At 38.7% G+C, this 19,830-nt stretch overlaps 1 long non-coding RNA gene across 1 annotated transcript in view; it reads left to right on the top strand.

Moving 5' to 3' along the window:
- The window catches only part of LOC115525805, a 46,441-nt gene extending 39,651 nt beyond the window's left edge, over positions 1-6,790 (top strand). The window contains exons 2-3 of the long non-coding RNA XR_003972478.1: positions 4,050-4,224; positions 5,550-6,790. This is a non-coding gene — a long non-coding RNA (uncharacterized LOC115525805). The remainder of the gene's footprint in view (positions 1-4,049; positions 4,225-5,549) is intronic.
- Positions 6,791-19,830: the final 13,040 nt, after the last annotated feature.

Genomic DNA, 19,830 nt, shown 5'->3' with positions numbered 1-19,830 from the left:
ATGTCAAAAGCAATACATATAACATTTATAGGAGATCATATTTCTGAATTTTTTCACTATTATTTTTTTTTACTGACCATTTTGTTGTTTGCTAGTGATTGGTTCTAAATGACTGGCTATGTTTACCAAAGACTTTTTTTTTTACAGTATAGTATAAAAATTCTACGTATATGTTTAATGTTTTAATGATTTTTGCATTACATTCCTTTCATATTCTCAAGCAATACAGGCCCATTTCATTTCAGTAATCGTACCTACCAAGTTGAGTTATTTACACAAATCATCTCTTATGTATCAGTTTCTACTTCTTTTTCCTAGTATAATTCTTATACATGTCCAGCATTTAATTGGGTTGAAGGGTTTATACTTGAGACATGAGTGTGCATATTGGAACATTTGCATTTTTGAAATTTGGGGGACCAGAAAGTCTTACACGAAAGGCAAGAACAAAAAACAAAACAAAACAACCAAAGAGGCCCAGACAAACAAAAACACTTTAAGTATGGTATTACACACATCAGTGAGTAGAGATGAGGTTGGTCTCCGCTCTTCAAAATTTATGTCATGCAGGAAGCCTTCTCTTTCAATTACTGGGTAAGGAGAACCTTGTTGAGGATAATTGTACATCAGCCAAGAAGGGCCCAGATCGTCCAGAGAACATTGGGGTACCACTTCAATGTCTTCTCCAAATTTTGAAAAAATAATTCTACACTTAGAAAGTCAATTTCTTTTTTTCCATTTTTATGATATTGGAAATGAAAAAGTAATCATCCAAATGATTTCAACCTCTCATTTGGAAGCTGAATTGTTGCTGATTGCTGTAAGCTGAATTCTGTTTTATTTACCTAGTATTACTGCTGTTACTAGGAAACCATGCTTCATAGTTTAGTGTTTTACTGTGAAATATAAAATGTCCAATTATTGCAAAGGTATCTTGATGTGTGATTTAGCCTTTTATGTTTAAAGCTTCTGCATATTTTTCTGAAAGTTATTTTATGATGAATTAAGGGACACATGGTTAATTTCTTTTCAAATTTATTTATATCAACCTCCCCAAAGCCGATTTATTGTTATTTCAAAAATATTTGTAAAACTGTTCCAGAATTGAGGAACCTCTCTAGTGAGTGCCTGGATGGTTTTATTAGGGTGGTTGATATATTCCTCTGTACTTAACACTATGGAGCTGTTTGGTTAAGCCCTAAGTGAACTTCTTGAGGAAAACTGCATGAAGTCTGAAGCATTCACTGTGTTAAGGGGAAAATTTATCTGTTGTATCTGATTTGTAGTGATTTATTATTTTTATAACATACTATACCCTTGGAAAACTATTTTCCAAAAATGTATTAATTTCCATTTCTCTTTTGAAATTTCCTATAATATTGCAGATGAATTTATATGTCATTTTCTAAACCTACTCTTCAGAGTGTCCAGAGAGTGAAAATATATACTAGTACAATAACAGCAATTATGGTAATATCCTAGATTTATATTGTTCTTTCTGATGATTTATCTTACTTAATTTTGTGCTTGTGATAACTCACACAATATGTGATAATTATTCCCATTCTTACAAGTAAGAAAATGGATATTTCGATGAATGAAATGAAGTTTCCAACCTCAGACAACTGATAAATGCTAAATCTGGAGCTTGAAGTTAGTTTTTTCAGACTTGAAATCCAGTGTTGCATTCTGTCTACTTGTATAATAGTGTTACCATGTATTTAATGTATATGCTTGCTTATCTGGATTCTCTGAATTATGGTGAAAAATGTTTCTTATTGCAGAGATTTTATCTGAAATATTTATTTTTTAATCACTGACAATGGAAATAGATTTAATTCAAATACTTATAGGGTGCTTACAAAATGCCAGGTTCTGTATTAGGCTCTTGTATATTCATTTCCCCTTTATTGTTTCACTTAGTACTCTTTAGGGATCTTCCAATTCCCTTCTAATCCTAGGATTATTTAATTGTTAAGTGTCTGCCATATAGAAGACACATGTTTGTAGAAGCTCTAACTTCTCCAGATGATGAAGTTAGTTGGGTTTTAGTGTTTATTCTTCATAGAAGTTAGGTCAGCGGTTCTAAATTTTATAATTTAAATGACCTCTTTGAAGAATTCTACCAAGATTTATAGATAGGGATACCTGGATGACTTAGCCAGTTAAGCATCTGACTTCAGTTCAGGTCATGATCTTACGGTTTATGAGTTCGAGGCTTGCATCAGGCTCTCTGCTGTCATCTCAGAGCCCACTTCAGATCCTCTGTCCCCCCCGTCTCTTGACCCCTCCCCTACTCATGCTCACGCTCTCTCTTTCAAAAACAAACATTAAAAAAAAGATTTACAGATAGAGTTTTTTCTTTAAACTTGTATTATCAATCCCTTAATTTCTAGTTCTTAGTTTCTATGTTTAAAGTTTTATTGTTTTAAAATAATCCGCAATGGAAGTTACAGTGATACTGGACACTTATGCGTTAGTCTATGAATAAAGATCTGAAATCAGGGCTTGGATTTGGTTATCTGGCATACAATTGCTTATTTATATTGAAAGATGCATTGATTTTCAAAAATACCAACAGTGGTAGTGTCTTTCCCAAAAGGTTAAGATGATTGTTTGTGATTAATACTACTTTTTAAGTCTATCAGCATACCTTCAGCCATAGAAGCACACTAAAACCTGGGCCATATATTTAAAATTGGAATTTGGTTCCTTGCTGCTAGGCTACTGAGGCATGAAGAATGGAGTCAGAGATTCAGAACCTTTAGTATTAAGGAAGGTAGCCGGCAGGAATGAAAACATTGAAGAATATTTTTTAGCAGTAATAATTAAGAGTTACCTGCCACCACTATAAGTGGTCCTCTTAGCTATCTCAAAAAGGGTGCTATTATAATCTTCTGCCAGTTCATGGGTGTGTGTATGTGTGTGCATGTGTGTGTGTGTGTGTGTGGTCATACACTCTAAATAGATTTCATAGGAAATAGCTCTCTGCCCATTTGCAGCATTGTGGTTGCAGATATATTAACCTTGACCAAGAATGCACACAGCAGAGAAAAAGAAGTGATAAGTCAAGAGTATGCTAATCACGGTTGCAGTGTTTTTCTAGAAATGCCATTGAGAAGGCATCAGTAAATAGTTATTGAACTCCTATAATTTCTTTAAATCATTTAACAAATATTTCTAAGGACCTATTGGCTACCAGTCACTTTATTTGACCTGGGGAAAACAATAATGAATAACAAAACATCTTCTGACTTCAAAGACCTTTTAGTTTGGTGTGGCAAAGACAGACACATAAAATAAAAATAAATACAATAAAGTATTAAAAATAAGTCATCATTATCAAAGCAGGTTATTACAGGAATGCAAGGAGGATCCAGTAGTTGAAAATATCCTAAGTCAGGGGATTTATACATCAAAAGGGGAAAATATATAATCATCTTCTTTGATGCTGAAAAGGCATTTGATAAAATTCAACACTTATTTTTGGTAAAATGTGTTTTTTGTATGTTTATTGATTTACCCTGAGAGAGACAGAGAGAGAGAAAGAGAGAGAGAGAGAGAGAGCGCACATGCATGTGCACACACAGCAGAAGGGCAGAGAGAGAGGGAGAGAGAGAATCCCAAGCAGGCTCCGTGCTGTCAGTGTGGAGCCCAATGTGGGACTCCATCCCACAAACCATGAGATCATGACCTGAGCCAAAATTGAGTTGGGTGCTCAACTGACTGAGCTGCCTAGGCCCCTCTTTTGGTGAAATGTTTTGGTAAAATAGAAATAGATGGATACTTTTAACATCCTAAAACATAGGTATGTCAAGGCTAACTCCATCATTATACTGACTTGAAAAACATTAGAAGCATTCCCTTTCAACTCAGGAGTAAACTAAGAGATCTTTACACAATCATTATTATCACATATCATTGTTCTGGGTGGTTCTATTGATGCAATAATTCAAGAGAAAGCTAGAAAATGGTAGAAAGGATGCTATGACAGTTTCCACGCACAAGCCTTAAGACACTTACAACTTTCTCTTTCTGTCTCTTGGAAGCTCGCTTTTGGTACCTAGCCGCCATACCGTGAGGAAGCCTAAGTCGACTGCAGGACGACCCACACTGACAGGTCCATAGCCCTGATGAGCCCTTGGGTGGTGGCAAGCACCAATTTGCCGTCTTGAAATCAGGTCCTGCGGATCCTAGTCAAGCAGCCCCAAATGATGCTGTGAGGTAAAAATGAGCTACCTCTTCTAAGCTCTGCCCCAAATGAACATCTGTGAGCAAAATTAATATTTGCTATTGTTTTAAGCCACTAAGTTTTGGAGTAGCTTACTGATGCCATGATGGATAATCTGAATGGGTTTTAGTACCTAGAAGGGGGTGCTGTCATAACAAAACCCTGAGACATGTGGCACCAGCTTTGGGACTGTGGTACAGTCAGAAGCTGAAAAGGCCTTGAGGAAAATGTCAGTGAAATCCTCATACTTGTCGAGGAAAATGTCAGCAGAATTCTGAAGGCCTGGTGGGATGGTGGTGAGAGGGAATACATCAGAGTAAGAACATTCTTTCCTAAATTGTTTATAACTAAGAAAAGAAAATTACATAGTTTGAGGGCTTCTCTTCAGTGGCTAAGAGCAGAAACAATGTTTGGGTTCTCAACAAAAATATCGTACCTTCACTTCATTCCTGATTTTGTAGAACAACTTTTAGTTTCAAAGTAGTTTCACATATATGATCTTATTTTATGTTTTATTTTGTTATTTTATTTATTTATTTATTTATTTCACTGGAGAGCAAGACAGAGAGAGAGAGACAGAGAGAGAGAGAATCCAAAGCAGACTCCACACTCAGGGTGGAGTCCGACACGGGGCTCAATCCCGTGACCCTGGGATCATGACCTGAACCAAAATCAAGAGTCAGATGCTCAACCGACTGAGCCACACAGGCTCCCCAATCATATTTTCTACTTTAAACAACCAATTGAAGTAAGCAAATCAGGTATTAATGTATGATCCCACCTTGAGATTGGCAGATCAAGAAGCTAAGCCACACGAGTATCTAGAGACAGGAGCAGTAGTAGATCTGGCTTCTGTTGGTCCTGATTCCAGACTGTGGCTTCCCACGGTGGGTGGTAATGGAAGCCTCGCTACAATTTGCACAGGGGGCAGGGGTAGTCATAGGAACTGGAGAACAGCAGACATGGCTTTCAGTGTTTGCGGCTCAGTATTTGTCTTTCAGAACACACATTCTGGGAGAAACGAACACTGTGCTTGTATTGACTTGTTTTTCTTTCCTGTCCCAGCTCTTTATATTCTGAGTGTAGTTCTAAATAAATGTTTCAGCTTCTGGAGGGTTGGTTTTGGCTCCAGGAAGTTCAATATTTGATGAGTTTGGAAACTGAGAAGCTGATAAGAAACACATCTAACACAGGTTGCTATTAGATTGCTTTTATACTGTCTCCTAAAACTTATAGTTAAAGGTGGATCCTGGATACAGTTCATTGGTCCAATTACATATAATGGTTTTTTGTTTTGTTTTGTTTTGTTTTTTAATAGGAAGAACCCACAGAGAAGTATAGCAATAATTTGTGGATGGGCTTTAAAGCAGTCGCCTTTTGCAGGACACCTGCTTCTTTAAGATAGTTGTAAGAAGACTACAGGCTACATTTTCACCTCTGAAGTCGTGAAAATATGGTAATAATTATCCAAGATTTTTAACCATAGTGCGAGATATCAAGAAGTTTGAAATAAAGAAGAGAACGAGGTAACTTTTTGATCTTTGGGTAATCAGGAAATGACAAGAGTTTCTGAACCAAACTATATTAATCTCTTAAGTTTTCTGCTTTATTTGAAAATTAGGCCACTGCTTCTTTGGCTCCCTGACTTCCCAGAGCACCCTCATCCTGAGTGTTTTCCTCCAGTAAACACTGGGCTCACCTATTGGTTTATTTTTATCATTTAAAAAATCAAACTGCAATCACGAGTCACGTGTTTGGCAGCCTTCTGTCTTAAAGAAGCAGCACCAGCATACCTGAAGCCCAGGTGAGCAGAGCTCTGGCCTCAAGACGACAGGGTTGCAGCAGAAGTAGGAACATAATGGGCCTTGGAAGGGAAGCCTATGCAGTGTACGTGGCCAGCACACATCACCACACGAAATGATGGCACCTAGAGGCAGGGGCAGCACTAGATGTGGTTCCCGTTAGTCCTGCGGAGCACTTTCTGAACTAGAATATGATCTACAAATATGAGTTGTTGAATAAACTGGTCTCAGTGAGATGTTGCAGTAGTTCAGGCAGTGCTTACGTACCCTGGAGCCAACTCTCATGTATGCTAAGATTGCAATGAAGATCCAACAGGACGACAGTCACCATCAGTGATGTCAGCTATATTAAAGTGAATAAAATGGTGGCCTTTGCCAAAAAGCACAGAAGGGCAATATGTCATCCTAAGTCGATCTAAGTAAAAAGTCAACAAAATACCTCAATCCCTCCCCCTACACATATGTGAAGCGGATTGCTGGTCCAGGTCTTGCAGATGAGGAAATGAGATGAAGAAAGTTTACTAGAGACTGTGCCTTCCTGCTGCCTCCTTGCTGCCTGGCCGCTTGGATACACCCACTTCCTGTGTGACCACACTCTCCCTGGCCACAGGTATTGGGCCAAGGTAAATGTTTGCTAGGGACCCCGGGACTCCAGGAGATTGGTCTGGTAGGAAAGCATGAGCTATTGCAATCTGATCTTTCCTCTCTGGACATGGAATCAAAAAAAAAAAACAAAAATCCAGCTGTGGGGCACCTGGGTGGCTCAGTCAGTCAAGCCTCTGACTTTGGCTCAGGTCATGATCTCACTGCTCCTGAGTTGGAGCCCTGCGTGGGGCTCTAGGTGGAGCCTGGAGCCTGCTTCAGGAGACTGTGTCTCCCTCTCTCTCTGCCCCTCCCCCCATTCGCTCTCTCTCTCTCTCTCTCTCTCTCTCTCTCTCAAAAATAAATGAACATTAAAATTTTTTTTAAAAAGTCCAGCAGTAGGTTGCTAACTTAAGGATCTGTAGGCCTAATGAGGAGGCTGCCATTTATGGTCATGCTTAAGATGGGTAAGCAGAGGAATCTCAACAACACTAAGGAAAATGACAGAAGCATTCCAAGAAGCACAGATATGGTGAGAGAAATGGAAGTTTGAAAGGGATTGCTCCCAAAGTTACTTTGAATTCTATCCATCCTTTGGCTGGCATGTTTTTTGTTTGTTTGTTTGTTTGTTTGTTTTTGTTTTGTGGTTCCTGTGATACTTCACTGAATTAAAGATAAATTCTCTTTCTTACTTAAGAGGGTTTGAGTGATTTTTGATTTATAAGAGCCTGAAATGAAAGAGTTTATTGGTGGAGATTGTATAGCTAATAATTGGAGGTAAAAACCCATGATCATTAGATTCTCTCCCAGTTGTAAGCTCCATCTTTTTGCCCAATAACCTTTTCAGCACGTTTTAAGATCCTCCTAAAAGGCTCAAAGAACGGGTCAGACTTTGTGGGTTCTAAGAATCATGGCATTCCGTTAAAGGAGAGAGCCCGGGGCAACCTTCAAATTAAGCCATGTATGCAGTCACCTACTTTGTTAATGAACGTTGCTGTTTCATTGGTTTTAAGGTAAGTATAATTTAGATCAATGCCTTGAAGAAACATTATAAATTGTTACTTGGAGAGTTTTACATTCTCTTCAAAGAGCAGCCCTTGTCTTCATTGTAACAACCTTTGCTTTTTGTAGAGACTATGCCTGCAGTAACTATTTATGTATAACATGGTAGGGTCCTGTACCACTTTGGCTGTAATGTAATCCGGTTCATGTTTATTCTATTTTACAATTAACTTGGGGAAACAAGAAACAGTTTAACCATTAGAATGCATTAAATCCATAAGAAAATTTTCATCTTCGAGGAATTTATTCTGAAGTGTATTTCTTTAAATCCATGACATATTTGAATCAAAGATTTGAGGAGACCAAAGTCATTGTCAGTTGTCACCAGGGAATGCATTTAGAAATATTTTTCAATTTGGTGATAACAAAAGAAATTTGACATACATTTAAAAACTGTCAATTTATCACTTTGTGGTTATTACCAAGGATAAAATACATTGTATTTTTAAATGGCAGAGTGTGTTATAAAATCAATTTTGCCCTTGTCTTTTGGGCATTGCAAATACAAAGACCATATTAGAGTAAGGGATTTATATAATCTCTCTAAAGAATTCTGGGATAAAGCAGATATGTGAATTTGTGTGACATATACATCAGGTGTCTGTCTGTGGGTTTGTGGATGAATGGTAGAAACATTCTGCTGTCTTTAATCACCTCTCATGCCTTTCCATCCATCACTTTGAAGACGGTGTGGATGATGACTGTGACCTGGTGTGTGAGAATGGCTACATTCTCCAGTGTTCACACAGCAAGCTTCCTCTTGGATGCTTAAAAACATTGAATTAAAATTCAACATATGAAGTGTAATTTTACTTGAATTTAAAAAAAGAAAACGAAACTGAAGTGAAAGTTAAGAGTTTTCTCTACTTCAGATAAATGGCTTTCTCCTTTTGCTAACAAGTGCTATTGTGTCATCAGAGATTCTTCTGGCTCTTTTTCAAGATAGAGGACTAAACATTTCTTTATGCATGTTTCTCACTACATTCCGCAAAGATACTAGTTAAAAAAAAAGGAAATAGAGTCATCATAGGCAGAGAGGAAAGTGATGTAGGTTGGGGAAACAGGCCAGTCAATTCCGTAGAGAATTTCTAGAAGATTGAAAATAGATGGGTTTTGCTGAGGAATACATTAGAATGGGGGGCACTTCATGTCAAATACGTGACGGAGTCTGAAGTAGAGAATTCTCCCTTGTGAGAAAGAATGGTTACTCACTCAGACAGTTGGAGACAGCACATAGACAAAAAAAAAAAAAAAAAAAAAAAAAAAAAAAAAAAGGGGGGGGGGGTTGGTAAAGGAGGGACCCATTGAAATGGCTCCTTGAAGGGATATCTTCTGAACAGATGTGTTGGTCTGGCCTCCTCTACCTTTCCTTCCTGTTTGTTCTCTCCATCGTCAACATACACACAGAGTTCCTAGCCTCATCTATTTACCCTGAGGCTAAACTCAGAGAATGGCACTTTAGAGAAGGTAATTGCTCTGTTGAGGTGTGGGATTGGTGTAAGCAAACAGGATATAGCCCTTATCAGTTCAGCCTGGGGGGAAGGGGGGGGGGCTGTGCAGGTAGGTGGAGGGCTTGGTGAAAGCTTGTTTGCAGCTAGCCTTCCCATTGAAGGAAATAGACTTGAAAAGAAAAAAAAGAGAGGAAAGGAAAGGGAAGGGAAGGAAGAGAAGAGAAAAAAGAAAAAAAAGAAAAAGAAAAAAGAGGCCTTTGTACATACAGAGATGTGGTATCCTAGCTTTCTTCATTCATAAATATAAATAGACATTTCAGGACTGCCAGATATTTGAAGAAGTAAACAGCACAAAGGAGAAGCAGTAAAAACAAAGTGGCCAAAAGAGAAACAGACAAATCTTAGATAAAGGATAATTTTAAAAATCATTTATTCTATCCATTCAACACATGTTAGTTAAATATCCAATGCCTTCTAGGTGCTATTGTAGGCCCCGAGACACAGCAATGAATAAAACAAAAATCTCAGCCTCATGGAGCTTATATTCGGGCAGGAGAGACAGACAATACATAAATAATAAACATAAGAAATATGTAATTTAGGTAAGATGATAAAGATAAAAGTAGAACACAAAAGGCGATATAAAAAAGACAAAAGTACTGGGTGGGGCAACATAAATTATAGTTTTAAATAGAGTATTTAATGGGTGCCTGGATGGCTCTGACTCCTGGTTTTGGCTCAGGTCATGACCTCATTGTTCGTGAGTTTGAGCCCAGTGTTGGGCTCTGTACAGGTGACACAGAGCCTGCTTAGGGTTCTCTCTCTCTCTCTCTCTCTCTCTCTCTCTCTGTCTCTCTCTCTCTCCGTCTCTCTGCCCCCTCCCTGGCTTGCACACCCATGCACTCTCTGTCTCACAAAAATCAATCAATAAACGTTAAAAAAAAATTAAATAGTGTAGTAAGAGCAGGTTTATTGAGAAGATGACAACTGAGCAAAGAATTGAAGTCAGGGAGTCAGCCAAGATGAAAGAACTTTCTGGGAAGATGAAACAGCCAAAGCACAGACCTTAACACAGGAGCACGTCTGGTATCTTTTGGATAAACAAGATGTATCACTTCTGCTGGCATAGGGCTGAGGCAGAGAAAGACTAGAGCAGGAGTAACCCAGGTCACATCTTGTAAGGCTTTGCAGGCCGTTATAAGAGCTTCGGCTTTTATGCTGAGTGAGCTGGGAGGAAGCCCCTGAAGGTGAAGGAACAGAGGAGTAACATGACATGACTTTGAATTTAAAAGGATCCTTCTGGCTGCTGTGGGGAGGGGCGGGATAAATGTAGAAGCTGGAGACCAGACCATGCAGAGGCTATTGGTGAAATCCAGGCAAGACATGACGAGGAATTGGACTAGGGTGTTAGCAGTGGGGATGGTGAGAAGTGATCGTAACTTAGAGTATATTTTGGAAGTGGAGAAGGCAGAGGAAAATTATACCCTTCTTAACAGGCAACAGTGGCCTGATGGAGGAAGTCCAAGCTCAGTAACCAGGTGATAGAGCTAATAGAACAGTGAAAACACTTTACCAGGGCACCTGGGTGGTTCAGTCGGCTAAGTGTCCGACTTTAGCTCAGGTCGTGTTCTTGGTGAGTTCAAGCCTTGCCTGGGCTTCTGTGCTGACAGCTCAGAGCCTGGAGCTCCCCTCAGATTCTGTGACTCCCCTCCCCCCCTCACTCTCTCTCTCTCTCAAAAATAAATAAACGTTAAAATTTTCAAAAATGTTAAAAAAACTTTACCAAAATAAGAAGAAGAAGAAGAAGAAGAAGAAGAAGAAGGAGGAGGAGGAGGAGGAGGAGGAGAAGAAGAACCCTCAAAGAGATACAGTAAGATCATAGAAGACTTTCTGGGTATAACCCCAATCTCCTCATCATTTCCAAAATTATGAACTTCCTAGATCAACTGAAAAAGAGACCACCCATTACCCAGAGTTCTGGAATACAAATGAAAGAAATACCTCACTATGTAGACAAAAAGAACAAAACAAAACACAAAGAGGTAGAATCTTTAGATTTGGAAGGTAGGCTCATTTAGTTTCAGGCTTAGAATGAGGAAAGGCATAAAATGAGGTACAACTTCCTTCTGTTCTCCACGATTTCCCTCACACTGGGGTCCTGTACTTCTAATCACAATGCCTAGAGAACTCACTCTGGCTTATGAGTCCTTCAATATCAAAAATGCTGTAGCTTTCTGAAACAGTGGGTCTCCAAACTTTTGTTTGCGTTGTACTTTTGATCACTGGACTTTTTTCTTTTCTTCTGTCTTTTCTTTCTTCCTCTTTTTTTTTTTTTTTTTTTTAAACACAGTTAAGAGAGTTACATGCTTGAGATGGGTATTACCCTGGTTATTTATTGTTCACATGGGAATCGATCTTAGCATCAAAACTGGTGGGATGGCCGGGCATTATGTGCCTCCTGATGTGATGCAATATGAAATTCACAGCCTTGCCTACAAAATTATCTTGTCAAAAATGCTAAACTGAAATTTATCAAGCTTTTAGCTCTAATTTACAGCTTTTAGAAAATACAGGGTAAAGGAAAAAGAGTTAAAAAATACCCGTATGCTCACTTCCCATAGTCTATCACTGTAATACTGTCTTTCCCTGTACACCCAAATCCCTCCACCTTATACTGTCTTCACTGTACTTGCCTGGCAAAAGCCTGCTTTGGTTAAATCCTTCCATGCTCTGGGCCAACTACAAGCCTACGTCTAAGCACCTGCTTATGGCTGGTAGAAAGCACACAACCAGACCAACTGCTTTTGTTTTGAATCTCTGACCACAAACCTCAAGTGAGCCCTTGGGACTCCTTGGCAATTCCACTCTCCTCAAACCTCCAAAACCACTTTCCTCTGCCTTACTGTCAGCTGATTTTTACTGAGAAGATAAAAGCAGTCATTAGAGAGCTTCCTCATCTTCCCACCACAAAATCTATTCTCCCTACATCTTTGCCACAAGTTCAGCTTGCCTTTTTTCAAGGGTGAATAAACTTACCTTGTTCCTATCGAGGAACAGGTCCTTTCTTCTGTGTATGGGACCCATCCTCTCTCAGCATTTAAGTACTTTGCTCCCGTACTTTTCCCTCCTTCTCACGTGTCAAATGTCCCCATAAATTGGATGAGCATCAAGAAGGCTATAATCTCTCTCATCCCTCAGTCCTGCTGCTGTGTTCCACATTACAGCAAAATATCAGGAAAGCTTTGTTTAAATCCTATGTATCAACTTATTAACCTCTCATTTTTCCCACCCCTACCCCAAAACAAAGAGAATAACAAAGTGAACATCTATGTCCCCACTTCTCAGCTTCAGAAGTAAAATATTATAAATACATTTAGAGTTCTTTTATATCTCTCCTGGATCCCATCCTCTTCCCTTGTCCCCTAGCTCAGAGATAGCTAATATGGCACCCTTGAAAACTAGACCACCTAGGTCCCCTGCTGCAAAAGCATTGTGATGACAGTCCAAGATGATCCTGTCTGAATTTTTCACTGTATTTGCTTCTCCCAGGCTTCTCCCAGCAATGACTAAGCACAGTGAAATACAGGTTCAGGCTCATTTGTGTGTGATGCAGGACTTCTCTGGTAGATGACTCTGACTTAAGGGCTCCTCATTGGCCTGGCCACAACTTTCTTTTTTTTATTATTATCTTTTTTTTTTTCTTTTTGTTCTTTTTTAACTTGTTTTATTTTTTATTTTTATTTTTTTAATTTACATCCAAATTAGTTAGCATATAGTGCAACAATGATTTCAGGAGTAGGTTCCTTAGTGTCCCTTACCCATTTAGCCCATCCCCCCCTCCCACAACCCCTCCCATAACCCTCAGTTTGTTCTCCATATTTATGAGTCTCTTCTGTTTTGTCCCCCTCCCTATTTTTATATTACTTTTGTTTCCCTTCCCTTATGTTCATCTGTTTTGTCTCTTAAAGTCCTCATATGAGTGAAGTCATGTGATTTTTGTCTTTCTCTGACTGACTACTTTCACTTAGCATAATACGCTCCAGTTCCATCCACATAGTTGCAAATGGCAAGATTCCATTCTTTTTTATTGCCAAGTAATACTCCATTCTATATGTATACCACATCTTCTTTATCCATTCATCCATCGATGGACATCGGGGCTCTTTCCATACTTTGACTATTGTTGATAGTGTTGCTGTAAACATGGCGGTGCATGTGGCCCTTCTTAACAGCACACCTGTATCCCTTGGATAAATACCTAGTAGTGCAATTGCTGGGTCATAGGGTAGTTCTATTTTAGTTTTTTGAGGAACCTCCATACTGTTTTCCAGAGTGGCTGCACCAGCTTGCATTCCCACCAAAAATGCAAAAGAGATCCTCTTTCTCTGCATCTTCATCAACATCTGTTGTTGTCTGAGTTGTTAATGTTAGCCATTCTGACAGGTGTAAGGTGGTGTCTCATTGTGGTTTTGATTTGTATATCCCTGATGCTGAATGATGTTGAGCATTTTTTCATGTGTCGGTTGGCCATCTGGATGTCTTCTCTGGAGAAGTGTCTATTCATGTCTTTTGCCCATTTCTTTACTGGATTATTTGTTTTCTGGGTGTTGAGTTTGATAAGCTCTTTGTAGATTTTGGATACTAACCCTTTATCTGATATGTCATTTGCAAATATCTTCCCCCCATTCTGTCGGTTGCTTTTAGTTTTGCTGATTGTTTCCTTCACTGTGCAGAATCTTTTTATTTAATGATGTCCCAGTAGTTCATTTTTGCTTTTGTTTCCCTTGCCTCCAGAGACATGGCGAGTAAGAATTTGCTGCGGTGAAGATCAAAGAGGTTTTTGCCTGCTTTCTCCTCGAGGATTTTGGTGGCTTTCTGTCTTACATTTAGGTCTTTCATCCATTTTGAGTTTATTTTTGAGTATGGTGTAAGAAAGTGGTCCAGGTTTATTCTTCTGCATGTCGTTGTCCAGTTTTCCCAGCACCACTTGCTGAAGAGACTGTCTTTATTCCATTGGATATTCTTTCCTGCTTTGTTGAAGATTAGCTGGCCATACGTTTGTGGGTCCATTTCTGGGTTCTCTATTCTGTTCCATTGATCTGAGTGTCAGTACCATACTGTTTGATGATTACAACTTTGTAGTATAGCTTGAAGTCCAGGATTGTGATGCCTCCTGCTTTGGTTTTCTTTTTCAAGATTGCTTTGGCTATTTGGGGTCTTTTCCTGGTTCCATATAAATTTTAGGATTATTTGTTCTAGCTCTGTGAAGAATCCTGGTGTTATTTTGATAGGGATTGCATTGAATATGTAGATTGCTTTGGGTAATATTGACATTTTAATAATATTTGTTCTTCCTATCCAGGAGCATGGAATCTTTTTCCATTTTTTTGTGCCTTCTTCATTTTTTTCACAAGCTTTCTACAGTTTTCAGGGTATACATTTTTCACCTCTTTGGTTAGATTTATTCCTGGTATTTTATGGGTTTTGGTGCAATGTTAATGAGATCGATTCCTTGATTTCTCTTTCTGTTGCTTCATTGTTGGTGTATAGGAATGCAACTGATTTCTGTGTGTTGATTTTATATCCTGCAACTTTGCTGAATTCATGAATCAATTCTAGATGTTTTTTCGTGGAATATTTTGGGTTTTCCATTTAGAGTATCATGTCATCTGCAAAGAGTGAAAGTTTGACCTCCTCCTGGCCAATTTGGATGCCTTTTATTTCTTTGTGTTGTCTGATTGCTGAGGTTAAGACTTCCAATACTATGTTGAATAACAGTGGCGAGAGTGGACATCCCTGTCTTGTTCCTGACCTTAGGGGGAAAGCTCTCAGTTTTTCCCCATTGAGGATGATATTAGCATTGGGGCATTCATATATGGCTTTTATGATCTCGAGGTATGCTCCTTCTATCCCTACTTTCTTGAGGCTTTTTATCAAGAAAGGATGCTGTATTTTGTCAAATGCTTTCTCTGCATCTATTGAGAGGATCATACGATTCTTGTCCTTTCTTGTATTGATGTGATGAATCACATTAATTGTTTTGCAGATATTGAACCAGCCCTGCATCCCAGGTATAAATCCCGCTTGGTCGTGGTGAGTAATTTTTTTTTAATGTATTGTTGGATCCGGTTGGCTAATATCTTGTTGAGGATTTTTGCATCCATGTTCATCAGGGAAATTAGACTATAGTTCTCCTTTTTAGTGGGGTCTCTATCTGGTTTTGGAATCAAGGTAATGCTGGCTTCATTGAAAGAGTTTGGAAGTTTTCCCTCCATTTCTATTTTTTGGAACAGCTTCAAGAGAATAGGTGTTAACTCTTCCTTAAATGTTTGGTAGAATTCCTCTGGAAAGCCATCTGGCCCTGCACTCTTGTTTTTTGGCAGATTTTGGTTACTAATTCGATTTCCTTACTGGTTATGGGTCTGTTCAAATTTTCTATTTCTTCCTGTTTCAGTTTTGTTAGTGTATATGTTTCTAGGAATTTGGCCATTTCTTCCAGATTGCCCATTTTATTGGCATATAATTGCTCATAATATTCTCTTATTATTGTTTTTATTTCTGCTGTGTTGGTTGTGATCTCTCCTCTTTCATTCTTGATTTTGTGTATTTGGGTCCTTTCCTTTTTCTTTTTGATCAAACTGGCTAGTGGTTTATCAATTTTGTTAATTCTTTCAAAGAACCAGCTTCTGGTTTCATTGATCTGTTCTACTGTTTGTTTGTTTGTTTCAATAGCATTAATTTCTGCTCTAATCTTTACTATTTCCTGTCTTCTGCTGGTTTTGGGTTTTATTTGCTATTCTTTTTCCAGCTCCTTAAGGCGTAAGGTTAGTTTGTGTATCTGAGATCTTTCTTCCTTCTTTCGGAAGGCCTGGATTGCTATATACTTTCCTCTTATGACTGCCTTTGCTATGTCCCAGAGGTTTTGGGTTGTGGTGTTATCATTTTCATTGACTTCCATATACTTTTTAATTTCCTCTTTAACTTCTTGGTTAGCCCATTTATTCTTTAGTAGGATGTATTTCAGTCTCCAAGTATTTGTTACCTTTCCAAATTTTTTCTTGTGGTTGATTTCGAGTTTCATAGAGTTGTGGTCTGAAAATATGCACAGTATGATCTCAATCTTTTTGTACTTACTTAGGGCTGATTTGTGTCCCAGTATATGGTTTATTCTGGAGAACATTCCATGTGCACTGGAGAAGAATGTATATTCTGCTGCTTTAGGATGAAATGTTCTGAATATATCTGTTAAGTCCAACTGGTCCAGTGTGTCATTCAAAGCCATTGTTTTCTTGTTGATTTTTTGATTAGATGATCTGTGCATTGCTGTGAGTGGGGTTTTGAAGTCTCCTACTATTATGGTATTACTATTGATGACTTTCTTATGTTTCTGATTAATTGATTTATATATTTGGGTGCTCCATATTTGGTGCATAAATGTTTACAATTGTTAGTTTTTTTTGGTGGATAGACCCCTTGATTATGATATAATGCCCTTCTGCATCTCTTGATGCAGTCTTTATTTTAAAGTCTAGATCATGTGATATAAGTATGGCTACTCCGGCTTTCTTTTGTTGACCATTAGCATGATAGATGGTTCTCCATGCGTTTATTTTCAAAGTTTTGTTTTTTTTTTTCAACGTTTATTTATTTTTGGGACAGAGAGAGACAGAGCATGAACGGGGGAGGGGCAGAGAGAGAGGGAGACACAGAATCGGAAACAGGCTCCAGGCTCTGAGCCATGAGCCCAGAGCCTGACGCGGGGCTCGAACTCACGGACCGCGAGATCGTGACCTGGCTGAAGTCGGACGCTTAACCGACTGCGCCACCCAGGCGCCCCATCCATGCGTTTATTTTCAATCTGAAGGTCGTCAGGTCTAAAGTGGGTCTCTTGTAAACACCCTATGTCTTTTGATTGGAGCATTGAGTCCATTAATGTTTAGAGTGAGTACTGAAAGATATGAATTTATTGCCATTATGATGCTTGTAGAGTTGGAGTTTCTGGTGGTGTTCTCTGGTCCTTTCTAATCTTTGTTGTTTTTGTTTTATATATATATATATATATATATATATATATATATATTTTTTTTTTTTTTTTTTTTTTTTTTTTTTTCTCCCCTCAGAGATTCCCCCTTAAAATTTCTTGCAGGGCAGGTTTAGTGGTCACAAACTCCTTTAATTTTTGTTTGTCTGGGAAACTTTTAATCTTCCCTGCTATTTTGAATTACAGCCTTTCTGGATAAAGAACTCTTGACTGCATATTTTTGCGATTCAGCACATTAAATATATCCTGCCACTGCTTTCTGGCCTTCCAGGTTTCTGTGGATAGGTCTACTGCAAACCTGATCTGTCTTACCTTGTAGTTTAGGGACTTTTTTCCCTTGCTGCTTTCATGATTCTCTCCTTGCTTGAGTATTTTGTGAATTTGACTATGATATGCCTTGTTGATGGTTGGTTTTTGTTGAATCTAATGGGGGTTCTCTGTGGGGGTCCAAAATTCCTCGATTTTGGATGTCTGTGTCTTTCCCCAGGTTAGGAAAGTTTTCTGCTATGATTTGCTCACATAACCTTTCTACCCCTATTTCTCTCTCTTCCTCTTCTGGGACCCCTATGATTCTGATGTTGTTCCTTTTTAACGAGTCAGTGATTCCTCTAATTCTTAAATCGTGGTCTCTTGCCTTCATCTCCCTCTTTTTTCTGCTTCATTATTCTCTATAAGTTTGTCCTTTATATCACTGATTCTCTGTTCTGCCTCACCCATCCTTGCTGCTGCTGCATCCATCCGTGATTGCAGCTCCGTTGTAGCATTTTTAATTTCATTCTGACTATTTTTTACCTCTTTTATCTCTGCAGAAAGGAATTCTAATCTATTTTCAACTCCAGCTAGAATACTAGTATTCTTATTATCGTGATTCTAAATTCTGGTTCAGACATTTTGCTTGTGTCTGTGTTGGTTAAACCCCTGGCTGTCGTTTCTTTGTGCTATTTCTTTTGGGGTGAATTCCTTCGTTTTGTCATTTTGAAGGGAGAAAAGGAATTAATGAGATAGAAAAATTGAAATTAAAACAATATTAAAATTAAAAAATTAAACACGCACACACAGAAAATCTAATAAATGATGCTAGATCCTAGGTGTGTTTTGGTCTTGGTGTTGAAAGTGGTTTGACAGATTAGAGAAAAAAGGGGGGGGGGGAGGAAATCGTTTGAAAATTTGAAAAAATGAATACACTGAAGTAGTCTAAAATGAGATGATGGGAGTAAAATAGAGTTTGAAAAAATTTACACAAAAGTAAAGAATATAGTAGGAAAAAAAATAAAGACATTTTTAATAAAAATAAAAATGAATTTTTTTCTCTTTCTCTATTCAAGAAAAAGAAAAGAAACAAAAAAGAGAAAACAGAAAAAAATTAGTCGTTGGAAAATTTGAAAAAGTGAATACACTCTAGTAGACTAAAATAAAATGATGGAAGTAAAATAGAATTTGAAAAAATTTACATAAAAGCAAGAAATATAGTAAAAAAATTAAAGAAAAATATTTTTAATAGAAATTGAAACTAAAAATGAAGTTTTTCACTGTGTTCAAGAAAAAGAAAAGAAACAAAAAAGAAAAAAGAAAACAAGGAAATTATTTGAAAATTTGAAAAGGTGAATACACTGAAGTAGATTAAAATACAATGATGGAAGTGAGAATTTGAAAAAATTTAAACAAAAATAAAAAGTATAGTAAAAAAATTAAAGAAAAATATTTTTAATAAAAATTGAAAATAAAGATGAATTTTTCTCTTTCTGTATTCAAGAAAAAAATAGTGTAAAAGGAAAAAAAAGAAAGAAAATTGAATAGCTGGACTTGCTAACAAATTGAAATGTGACTGAAATTACTTCGTTTTCCCTTAGAAGTCAGACTGTGTAGCGCTTTATAGTCCATAAATTAAGCAGGCGGTGAGACTTGTGTTCTTGAAGAGGGAGGTTGGCCCAGTTGGGCGGGGCTCAGTGTAACAGCTCCTTTCTCCACTAGACGGCGCTGCTAGCCTACTGGCGTGGATTGTTTCGGAGCTAGTAGGTGCGTGTGCGCATGCGTGGGAGTGGTAAAAATGGCTTCACCCATCTACATAGTCTGTTCTCCCGGATAAGCAATCGCGCACCCGTACTCTGTCTTCAGCTTTCGTCCACTCCCTGTTTCCTCACTGTCCGTGACCAAGCCTCACTGTCCGTGACTGCCCCAAGAGAGGCAGTACCTCTCTCCTGAGTTTTGTCTCAGATGTGGCTGTTTTCCCCTGCCCCTTACTTCTGAAGGACTGCGGCTTTGACCTGTTCCCGCCCCTCTGCAGGAGTGCTCACCGAGCAATGGCCGAATGTACCCAGGAACGCCCGCTGGAACCTGCTGCTGCCGGTGCTCCGAGACTGCGGCCAGGTGCCAGCCCGCCCCAGCAAAAGTTCGCGAGACAGTGTAGCAGCAGCGTTTCAGGGATTATGGGCACCAGGCTTCACCCTCAACGACCTTGTTCCAGCACTAGCAAATGTGGCCACCTTCTGGGGTCTGCTGCGACCAGGGGGCCTCAACAATCTCTGCCTTCCAGCAATGGAACCGCTTTTCCCGGTGTGACCTGAGAACCTCCCGGACCCCACTCTGTTCCTGGGGATTCACCCTTCCCCCCAGAGCACCGCCAGGTATGAGCTGCGGAGTTGCAGCCTTTGCGCTCCCCTG

The sequence above is a fragment of the Lynx canadensis genome, chromosome A1 (assembly GCF_007474595.2).
Source record: "Lynx canadensis isolate LIC74 chromosome A1, mLynCan4.pri.v2, whole genome shotgun sequence".
NCBI classification, from domain to species: domain Eukaryota; kingdom Metazoa; phylum Chordata; class Mammalia; order Carnivora; family Felidae; genus Lynx; species Lynx canadensis.
Note: the sequence above shows the minus strand (reverse complement) of the source record. Positions and strands in the feature narration are given on the sequence as shown.